Source organism: Rhinopithecus bieti, unplaced genomic scaffold, assembly GCF_001698545.2.
Source record: "Rhinopithecus bieti isolate Rb0 unplaced genomic scaffold, ASM169854v2 scaffold_6022, whole genome shotgun sequence".
Taxonomy (NCBI): domain Eukaryota; kingdom Metazoa; phylum Chordata; class Mammalia; order Primates; family Cercopithecidae; genus Rhinopithecus; species Rhinopithecus bieti.
In genome coordinates, this window is record NW_016805265.1 from 2,135,842 (window position 1) to 2,147,516 (window position 11,675).

Here is an 11,675-nt window from a genome sequence, read left to right on the forward strand (position 1 = left end):
AATCAGAATAATCTGGGAATGAGTGTTTGAAAGACAGGTTCCTTGGCCCAACCCCAGAGATTCTGATTCAGTAAGTCTGAAGCGAGTCTCCCGAAAATATATTTTTAGCTCATGACTAGTCTTGAAGCTTACAGTCACTAAATTTGAGAACCACTGGCCTAGGCTAAATCTTCTTCCTCCCCAGCCGAGGAAGTTACTTCTCTGAGTGTCTTAGCCAGAAGGTTATAGTCCCTAGTACTGGGCTGATTTTGTGATTTGACCTATTTGTCCTTGAGTTCTGAACGAGAATAATAAAGTGCAGAGGAGCTGCAGGAGCCTCTGGGAACCCAGATGGTTTGATCTTTTGGGTTGTTTACTTGCTCTGAGGCAAGTCAGACAAACAGCCTGATAAGAGGTACCACATCCACAGAGGCACTACCAAGTCCTTTCTAAAGGAAATTGGGTAAAGAGGCACAGGCAGGGACCCTAAATGTATTTGTCCAGGGTCCAGCCCATGTTGAATTCTATTTACATTCAATTAGTCACTTAAAAAACCTTGATCTACACCTCCTTCCAACTGCCACATGGAATCCTCTCCCTTCATTGACTAGAAACTGACCCCACAAGGTCACAATGTCTGATTACTTTAGTCAAGGGCAGAGGGGATGGGGGATGATCAGTCAAAGCATTAAACTGGTTAGGAAATTCTAGCTACAGCTGCCTTTATGACCAGCGGGGGTTATCTCCAATACCAGTATTCTGCATCCACATCTAATTTGTGCATTCCTGCTTTAAAACCTTTAACGTCTTTTAAATGCATTCTGGACCAAGCCTAAACCCCTTAGTCTTCTAAAGGTATGCGTATCTGCACCTCACCAGTATCTCATCTCCAGCTTCTCCGAGCCTGCCACATGTCTGTGGCCAGCACACCCTGTCCTCACTGCCATGCCCTCACTCCCTGCCTTATCTGATAAAGACCTTGACTAAGCACTCCTCCAAATTCCTGCTTGGCTGCTGCCTCCTCTGTGAAGTTTTCCTGGTTTTTGCAGGTAGCCCACAGCACTGGCGCTTGTTAAGTGCTTAGCTAGTATTTATTGAATTATGGAATAAATAAAAGTATTTACCCTATTCTGTTGTCATATTTTGCCTATTTTCCTAATTAGCTTTTCTACTGCATGGACCAGCTTGTTCATCTGTGTAACTGCCCTAGTGCCATGAAAGCTACTTAATGAAGACACACCATTCATACCTGTGGTTTGCTTCCCTGGCCACATGTAACAATCACCTGAGGAGCTCTTGAACCAGCCTAGAGCCTAAGTCCCACGTAAGGCCAATTAAATTAGACTATTTGGGGAGAGGGGCCCTTCATCAGCATTTTTCCAAAGCACCCTGTGCAGTCAGGGTGAACAACCATTTATTTATTTATTATTTATTTATTTATTTATTTATTTAAAGACAGGGTCTTGTTCCTGTTGCCCACGCTGGAGTGCAGTGGCACGATCATGCCTCACTGCAGCCTCAACTTCCCAGGCTCAGGACATTCTCCCACCTCAGCCTCTGGTTAGCTGGGACTAAAAGAATATGCCTTCACATCTGGCTAATTTTTTGTATTTTTAATAGAGACGAGGTTTCACCATGTTGCCCAGGCTGGTCTTAAACTCCTGGGTTCAAACAGCCTCCCAAAGTGCTGGCATTACAGGGCCCGTAATCCCAGCACTTTGGGAGGCCGCTTGAGCCCAGGAGTTCAAGACCAGCCCGGCCATTGATTTCTATAAACCAGAAACATGCCACAGCCTCAAGCGAGAGATTCTGAGGAAGACAGGACAGTGGTAAGAGATTGTAGACTTAGTTAAAGATTGTTGAAGAACAAAATTCTCAGGGATCTTTTGGTTTTTGTTTTGAGACTCAAAGGTGAGGTGGCCTTTCACTAATCATCATATTGATTAGTGATATTCAAATAGTCTTAATAAATACACAGTTTTTAGCACCAGGCTATAGCAAAGAAAATTTGGACAGGGTATGGTGGCTCACACCTGTATTCCCAGTGCTTTGGGAGGCTGAGATGGGAGGATGGCTGGAGGCCAGGAGTTTGACACCAGCCTAGGCAAGATAGCCAGACCGCTATCTCTATAAAAAATTTAAATATTAGACAGACATGGTGACACACACCCATAGTCCTAGCTACTGGGAAGGCTGAGGTGGGAGGATCACTTGAGCCTAGGAACTGGAGGCTACAGTGAGCTATGACTCCATCACTGCACTCCAGCCTGGGTGACAGAGTAGAACCCTGTCTCTTAAAAAAAAAAAAAAAATTTTGAACCACCCCAGTGTTTAATGTGATTCACAGTCTTTTGGATTTTGTAGGAGAGTAACACTTCAAAAAGAATTGAGGAAACTGACAGTTGCCAACTTTTTTTTTTTTTGAGATGGAGTTTCACTCTTGTTGCCCAGGCTGGAGTACAATGGCACAATCTCGGCTCACTGCAACCTCTGCCTCCTGGGTTCAAGTGATTCTAATGCCTCAGCCTCCCAAGTAGTTGGGATTACAGGCATGTGCCACCATGCCTTGCTAATTTTTTATTTTTAGTAGAAACGGGGTTTCTCCATGTTAGGCTGATCTCGAACTCCTGACTTCAGGTGATCTGCCCGCCTTGGCCTCCCAAAGTGCTGGGATTACAGGAGTAAGCCACTGTCCCCAGCCACCAACTTTAAATTTTGATAATAAGGACATTTTTAAAAAGAACTAACAGCTATCTCCTATCAGCATCATTTCATAGAATAAAGGACATTTTATCCCCCAAAATAGTAAGAAGAACATACTCCCTGAATAAAGGATAGCCCTTCCCATAAAAGAAGAGTGGGCGACTTTATATCAACATGTTCATTTTCTCACTTTTTTCTTCTTTTTTTATTTTCCATTTCAATATAGACAAACTATCTTCGTGTCTGGTTAACTGACCAGAGTACATTTAAGAATGACTGGACTACTTTATAATTTTCCAAGGGTAAGGAAGTATAAATCAAGTTTAACTTAACTACTAACAATTTTCTCCAGTTTGCACAACCTAATGTGCTCACCTAACTGAAAAGCGTTTTTTTTTCTTGTTTTTATTTTTGAGGTGGAGTCTCACTTTGTCGCTCAGGCTGGAATGCAATGGCGCGATCTCAGCTCACTGCGACCTCCGCCTCCTGGGTTCGAGTGATTCTCCTGCCTCAGCCCCCCGAGTAGCTGGGACTACAGGCCCATGTCACCACGTCTGGCTAATTTTTGTATTCTTAGTAGAGATGAGGTTTCTCCATGTTGCCCAGGCTGGTCTCAAACTCCCGAGCTCAAAGTGATCCACCTGCCTCGGCCTCCCAAAGCACTGGGATTATAGGCGTGAGCCACTGTGCCCAGCCTCTTATTCTGTCTTCAATACAGAAGGAAAACACACAGCTCAGAAGGCTAGTAGCAAAGGAATGTGGAACAGAGTGCCAGATTAATAGTAGGACACTCAGATTTATTTTTATCCATCTCTGTAGCCAACTAATATGTGTAAGCCTTGAGCAAATCACTGAGTGGCCTTGTCTTACAGCTGGGTTTTCTACGAAGCAGGAAGCCCTATGCAGACAGCTATATCCTCAGAGCCCAGTACAGTGCCTGATATGTAGTCAATGTAGTCAATAAGCAGCTGTTAATGACTAGATTTAATCAAGGGAATTGTTTCGTATCATCTTAGCCAGGCCTCAAATCCTACAACGTATTTAAATGGTAAACCACAAATCTCTGCCCTAAGTAATTTATTGATTTACCCTTGGTTCTCAAAAGGTCAATATTTTTGTACTGTGCCTAAAGAATTGATGGTAGAAAACAAAAGAACTGATGAAACAGTGAAACTTCTGAATAACTTCCTTTTCTTGTTGCCGCATTTTTTTCTTATTTATTTATTTGTACATGAATACTTTTTTAGTGATGATATCTGAGATTTTGGTGCACCCAACACCTGAGCAGCGTACACTGTACTGATACATAGTCTTTTATCCCTCACCCCCCAACCCTTTCCCCTGAGTCGTCAAAGCCATACTGCATTTTATTTTATTTTATTATTATTATTTTTTTTGAGACAGAGTCTCACTCTGTCACCCAGGCTGGAGTGCAGCGGCACAATCTCAGCCCACTGCAAGCTCCACCTCCCGGGTTCACGCCATTCTCCTGCCTCAGCCTCCCAAGTAACTGGGACTACAGGCACCCACCATGTCGCCTGGCTAATTTTTTGTATATTTAGTAGAGACGGGGTTTCACCGTGTTAGCCAGGATGGTCTTGATCTCCTGACCTCGTGATCCGCCTGCCTCGGCCTCCCCAAATGCTGGGATTACAGGCATGAGCCACCGTGCCTGACCTGCATTTTTTTTTTAATTATAAAATGTTCAAACTTGGCCGGGCGCTGTGGCTCACGCCTGTAATCCCAGCACTTTGGGAGGCCGAGGTGGGTGGATCATCTGAGGTCAGGAGTTCAAGATCAGCCTGGCCAACATGGTGAAACCCTGTCTCTATTAAAATTACAAAATTAGCCAGGCATGGTGGCACATGCCTGTAATCCCAGCTACTCGGGAGGCTGAGGAAGGAGAATTGCTTGAACCCAGGAGGCGGAGGTTGCAGTGAGTCGAGATGGAGGCATTACATTCCAGCCTGGGCAACAAGAGTGAAACTATCTCAAAAAAAAAAAAAAAAAAAAAAAAAAAAAAAAAATTTCAAACATATTTGTCATTGAAAGTTTGTATAGCTGGGCACAGTGGCCCATGCCTATAATGCAAGCATTTTGGGAGGCCAAGGCAAGGCGGGTCACTTGAGTCCAGGAGCTCAAGACCAGCCTGGGAAACATGGCAAGACATGATCTCTGCAAAAACTAAAACATTAGCTGAGCATGGTGGCCTGTGCCTATAATCTCAGCTACTTGGGAGGCTAAGGTCAGGAGTATGGCTTGAGCCCAGGAGTTCAAGACTGCATTGAACTATGATCACACCACTGTACTCCAGCCCTGGACACAGAGCAAGACCCCATATTAAAAAGAAAAAAAAAGTTTGTATAATAAAAAGAGAAGAGGCCAGGCACGGTGGCTCATGCCTGTAATGCCAGCACTTTGGGAGGCCGAGGTGGGTGGATCACCTGAGGTCAGGAGTTTAAGTCCAGCCTGGCCAACATGGTGAAACCCCATCTCTACTAAAAATACAAAAATGAGCCAGCTGTGGTGGCACACACCTGTAATCTCAGCTATTTGGGAGGCTGAGGCAGGAGAATCATTTGAACCCAGAGGCAGAGGTTGCAGTGAGCCGAGATCATGCCACTGCACTCCAGCCTGGGTGACAAGAGCAAGACTCCATCTCAAAAAAAAGAGAGAAGAAGTAGTTGTAGGTACTAATACTGAATGATAATATTTTAGCATGTATTCCAGTTTTTTGCCTCAGTTAATACCTCTCTTGTGGCTGAAGGTTGAACTAAATTTTTCAGCTAAGGAAACTAGAGTAGTAAAAAAGTAACTTACTAGAACTTACAAGAATGTCAGGTCTCCTTAGATAATTTGCATGAATTATAATCATTCCACGTCTGGAAATATTCCAATTTTTCTTTCTTTTTTGAAACAGAGTCTCACTCTGTCGCCCAGGCTGGAGTGCAGTGGCGTGATCTCGCTCACTGCAACCTCTGCCTCCCAAATTCAAGTGATCCTCCTGCCTCAGCCTCACGAGTAGCTTTCAGGGATTTCAGGCGTGTGCCACCACACCCAGCTAATTTTTTTGTATTTTTAGTAGAGACCAGGTTTTGCTATGTTGGCTAGGCTGGTCTCAAACTCCTGACCTCAGGTGATCCACCCGCCTCAGCCTCCCAAAGTGCTGGGATTACAGGCGTGAGCCACCGCACCTGGCCAATTTTTCACCATAATTGCAGACAGGGGCCCTGAATTTGCCCTTGCAGCTATAAGGTAACCAATGCAGACAGCATCAGGTCATTCAAGTTGGCAAATTCATTATTTCCTCTTTAAATATATATTTTTTAAATGAGATAAGGTTGGCTGAGACAGGAGGATCATGAGGGCAGGAGATCGAGACTATCCTGGCTAACACAGTGAAACCCTGTCTCTACTAAAAATACAAAAAAAATTAGCCAGGCGTGATGGCGGGCGCCTGTAGTCCCAGTTACTTGGGAGGCTGAGGCAGGAGAATGGCGTGAACCCGGGAGGCGGAGCTTGCAGTGAGCTGAAATCATGCCACTGCACTCCAGCCTGGGCGACAGACAGAGCAAGACTCCAGCAAAACAAAAATGAGATAAGGTCTCACTATATTACCCAGGCTGGTCTTGAACTCCTGAGCTCAAGCGATCTTCCTGCCTTGGCCTCCCAAAGTGGCAGGTTCATTATTGAACTTCAGGTTAAAATTCATCTTTCAAGTTGCACCCCAAGGAAGGCCAAGGGGATCAGGCTGGCGAACCATTTCACCAGCTTGATACCTCTCTGATACCTACTGGTATCAGTAACAAGAGACTGCTTGTAGGAGGACATAGCTCAGTTTCATACAACCTTGTCTTTTTTTTTTTTTTTTTTTTTTGAGACTGAGTCTCGCTCTGTTGCCCAGGCTGGAGTGCAGTGGCACCATCTCAGCTCACTGCAACCTCCACCTCCCAGGTTCAAGCAATTCTCTGCCTCAGCCTCCCAAGTAGCTGGGACTACAGGTATGCACCACCATACCTGGCTAATTTTTGTGTTTTTAGTAGAGACGGTGTTTCACCATGCTGGCCAGGCTGGTCTTGAACTCCTGGCCTTAAGTGATCCGCCCACCTCATCCTCCCAAAGTGCTGGTATTACAGGAGTGAGCCACCACGCCCAGCCTACAACCTTGTCTATAAATTGCTTCAGGGTTGGAATTGGGGTTGGTTCATCTTTATATTCTCCAAAGTGCCTCGCACATAGTAGTAATAAATAATGTTAAGTAAAATAAAAGGTTAAGGATCTGTTATGTGTTTATCTAAGATCTATCTTTCTAAATTCAGAAACTAGACTGTAAACTTCATATGCTTACAGATTTCTTGTAAGTGTCAAACACATCATAGACATTCATTAAATACATGAAGATTGGATGAAAACGTTTCCTAACCACTGTAAAGTAGTACTTCTGTTACCCAGTCTAAAACCACTTTTTCTACTTTGTGTGTGTTTGTTGAAGAGTGACTTTAAACACGTAACATCTTAGCATTTGACCAATGGAGTGTTCTATTTTTATTACATGTACTACATTTGCTATTTTTTTCTGTGGTATATATGTACATACACAGTCTTGGAACTGTTCCCATTGTACCTTTTCTCTTTCCAAGATCAAGTATGATATTTTGAGGACCTCTTATCTAAGATGCCCCTTCTGGTGTTTGCAGCCTATTCATCTGCTCCATGTGCCTCACTTCCGTGGCCGATGTGACTTGGCATATCTGTTACTTGAGACTGAGATCTGTTTTCTTCTGATTCCAATGCCACACATGGAGTCATAACCTGTGGTAAACGGTCTGTAATAATTCCTAGATTTCGTTTCTTGAATAGCAACTGATGACATGAAATAACTCTAAGTTCGGCTTATTTGTAATTTGTAATCTTTCTCTGTAGCAGAAAAATTAGTGTTCACCAAATAGTCCCTGTGCACCCCTGCATTTCATAGCCTTCTCCTCCATTAGGTTAGAACTATGTGGCTAGTTTCAGCCAATGGATGAGAAGCTGAAATGATATGTGTTACTTCTGGTTCAAAGAGTTAAGAACCAGAGCGAGTCATTCTCCATTCCTCTCTTCCCCTTTGGTAGCATCTCAGAAGCCATGTGTTCCAGATGACAAGCTACAAGTTAGCAGAGCTGCCATTAGCCTGGACCCCTGAGTAACTACATGGAGCAGACTCTCCCAACTTGTTCTGATATGTAACAGGAGAAATACACCTTATTGTGTTAAGACAAAGAGATGCTGAAGTTTTTCTGCTATAGCAGGTGGTATTACTTAACCTAAATTAATAGACAGTAGCATTCAGGGGCTGTGTTCCAAGGTTCCCAGTGGATGCCTGAAACCACAGATAGTACTGAATCCTACATATACTATTTTTTTCTATATATACATATCTATGATAAAGTTTAATCTATAAATTAGGCACAGTAAAAGATTAGCAACAACAATTAATAATAAAATAGAGCCTGGGTAAAAAAATTTCTTGTAGCATCTCTACAAAAAATTTAAAAATTACTTGGTCACATGCCTGTAATCCCAGCTACTTAGCAGGCTGAATTGGGAGGACAGCTTGAGCCTGGAAAGTTGAGGCTGCAGTGAGCATGATCATGTCACTGCACTCCAGCCCAGGTGACAGAGTGAGACTCTATCTCAAAATAATAATAATTAATAATTTAAAAACAGCAAAAATATAATAATATACTGTACTAAAAGTTATGGGAATGTAGTCTCCCTCTCAAAATAGCTTATTGTATTCTTCTTGTGATGAAGAAAGGATGGCGGGGTGGTGTGAGATTTCATCATGCTACTCAGAACAGTGTGTAGTTTAAAACATACGAATTGTTTATTTCTGGAATTTTTCATTTAATATTTTTAGAATATGTTGACTTTAGGTAACTGAAACTGCAGAAAGCAAAGCCATGGATGGCAGGGAGAACCACTGTGTTCCCCAAATGCAATATGACCCAAATATATTTCTTTTTCTTTTTTTGAGATGCAGTCTCGCTCTGTCACCCAGGCTGGAGTGCAGTGGTGTGATCTCGACTCACTGAAACCTCTGCCTCCCAGGTTCCAGTGATTCTCCTGCCTCGGCCTCCCAAGTAGTTGGGATTACAGGCACCCTCCACCACACCCAGCTAATTTTTTGTATTTTCAGTAGAGACAGGGTTTCGCCAGTTTGGTCAGGCTGGTATTGAACTCCTGACCTCAGGTGATCCATTTGCCTCAGCCTCCCAAAGTGCTGGGATTACAGGGGTGAACCCCTGCACCTGGCCCAAATATTTTTCTTAAAGCCATACCTTTCTGCCCTTCTGCCTTCTGCCATGTGAGGATGTAGTGCTCCTCCCCGGCAGAAGTTGCAGCATTCAAGGTTTCATCTTTATTTTATTTTAGAGATGGAGTCTTGCACTGTTGCCTAGGCTGGAGTGCAGTGGTGTAATCTTGGCTCACTGTAACCTCTGCCTCCCAGGTTGAAGTGATTCTCCTGCCTCAGCCTCTTGAGTAACTGGGATTACAGGCATGTACCACCATGCCCGGGTAATTTTTGTGTTTTTAGTAGAGACAGGGTTTCACCATGTTTGTCAGGCTGGTCTCAAACTCCTGACCTCAGGTGATCCGCTGGCCTTGGCCTTCCAAAGTGCTGGAATTACAGGCATGAGCCACCTCACCCGGCCAAGGCTTCATCTTGGAAGCAGAGAGCAGTCCTCACCAGATGCCAGCACCTTGATCTTTGACTTCCCAGCCTCTAGAACTGTGAGAAATAAATTTCTGTTCTGTATAAATTACCCAATCCTGGATATTTTGTTATAGCAACACAAAATGGACTAAGACAGAAATTGGCTTATTGGCTTCCAAACAATTAGCTTTCTCATCAGTGTAAGTTGAATTTTTTGGAAATACAAATGTTGCTTGGGAGTACAGATATATCTGAAGAGAAAGAAATTCTGCCCAGTATCTGTTCAGTGGCCTCTTTGCAGCTTCCTCGGCCTAGTCTGGAGCTCTTAGAAACAGTTAATGACCTATGAGCTGATTTACAGGGTGGCTAGGGAAAGAGCACTTTATTCCCGCCAATTAAAGGAGTTGGGGACTGATATTGGGGATGGTGTTGTGTAATTCTGTGACTCCACTCAAAACCTCTGAAGAAGATAGTGTGGGACCTCGAGATGCTGAAGTGGACTGAGGTAGCATGTTTGCTGAACATGCCTTTAGTGTTTGGTAGAACAATGTTATTAATAATAGCTAACATTTTTGGATCACTTACAACCTAAGTGAGTTCCCTGATTTGGCTCATGTAATCTTCATAACCATTCTCTTTAAATATTGCTATTATCCCCCATTTTACAGACAAGGAAACTGTGCTCTGAGGTGTTAAGCAGTTTCAGGGAGGTCAGAAATCCCAACTAGGCAGTTGATCATTGCACTGCACTTGCCCTTCAGTGAGGTCTGAATTCAGAGTTCAGGCCTAAAGCCACCGTTCTGTGAGGATGGCCCTTGGGGCAGTTCAGGAGTCCAGGCTGGCACTGCCAGGATAGGCCTGTGGAGCCCATGACCTCTCCCAGGCTGGAGAGGAAGCTGGCACCACCAAGGAGGCACAAAGATGGGGAAGCCAGGGAGGGTGAAGTGGCCTTGGGGACAGAAGGCAGGAGTCCTGGCACTTAATGGATGAGAGAGAGAGAAGGTGCTACTGGCAGCGACAGAAAAAGAACTGTCAGGGCCAGGACTTGCAGAAGTCTGCGACCCAACCACCTCCAGCCTGTGAGGACACTGGAAGTACCACTTTTTGGACTGCAAAAGTCTCTCACTTAATTCATAGAAGCATTATATTTAGAGAGAGGTGGAGTGGGCGACTGGGCACCTCAGGCGGCTGCTGGATGGGGGGGTCCTCAGGGCTGCAAGACTCAGCCATCCCTTGCCATCCCCTGCTGCCACCGGGCCTCCAATGCTCTGCGCCTTTGTCATTCCGCATCCCATGGAGCCAGCTAAGTCACTCAGCTGTCACAATGAGGCCTGGAGCTGCAGGATACAAAATAACTCTGGGAAGACCTCTCGGGAGAGGCGGGGGCGGGAGGAGCGGAAGACAGGGCCCCAGGGGCGCGGAAAGGAGCACCAGCTGGCTCTTCCAAGTTGCTAAATTAGTCGGGCTGTTGTTTGTCCTTTAGTATTTGTGTGAATTCAAGAATAGGTCGCGGATGTCTTGGCAGCGTGTGAATGAGACCCTTCCTCAAAGAATTCACCTTGCTGAAGGGCTGCTGTCAGGCGCACAAAACTGAGGGAAGCGGGCTTTGCCGGCCGCCTCCTGCTCGCCCTCCCGGCCTGCGCGCTCGGCCTCCTTCCCCGCGCCTGCCTCCCGGACCCCGCACGTCAAGCCGGCTACCCTGCCCCGCGGGCCGTGCCCAGCCTGCCCGCTCCCTCCCGGCCTCACCCTGCCGGAGCAGCGACCTGAGCAGGAGGCAGGGGAGGCGGGCGGAGGGCTCCAGAAGCTGCCAGACTCTCTCCTGGCCCCGTGTCTCAGTGGCGAGCCCCGAGGCCACCTTAGGCGCGGACGAGAAGAGGGGCTTTCCGGTGACGGTGGCCCCAGACATTTGTTACCCTTACAGAAGGTAGTGCACAGATGGTGAGTATTAGCGTTGGTTTTTGTCTCAGTGGCACATCCAACTCCTTGCTGCCACCGTTCTCCATCTGAGTGCACCCAAGGCCTCCTGGACTTGGGTCTCCAGGGTAAAGCCAAGGACCCGGATCCTCGACAACCCATCTGACGGCGTCAGCTGGTGCTTTTGCCCACGCAAGCGCGCGTTTCTACTGAGATTCATTGAAAATCAACAGGTTACCGGGCACAGTGGCCCGTGCCTGTAATCCTAGCACTTTGGGAGGCCAAAGCAGGAGGATTGCTGGAGCTCAGGAGTTCGAGACCAGCCTGGCCAACGTGGTGAAACCCCGTCTCTACTAAAACTACAAAAATTAGCCAGGCG

The 11,675-nt window shown here is 45.6% G+C and overlaps 1 long non-coding RNA gene across 1 annotated transcript; it reads left to right on the plus strand.

Moving 5' to 3' along the window:
* The first annotated feature begins 1,191 nt into the window (after positions 1 to 1,191).
* LOC108529500 (uncharacterized) lies at positions 1,192 to 7,494 on the plus strand. Its single transcript, XR_001885544.1, has 3 exons — positions 1,192 to 1,303; positions 2,909 to 2,984; positions 7,380 to 7,494. It is a non-coding gene; the product is annotated as an uncharacterized LOC108529500 (long non-coding RNA).
* Positions 7,495 to 11,675: the final 4,181 nt, after the last annotated feature.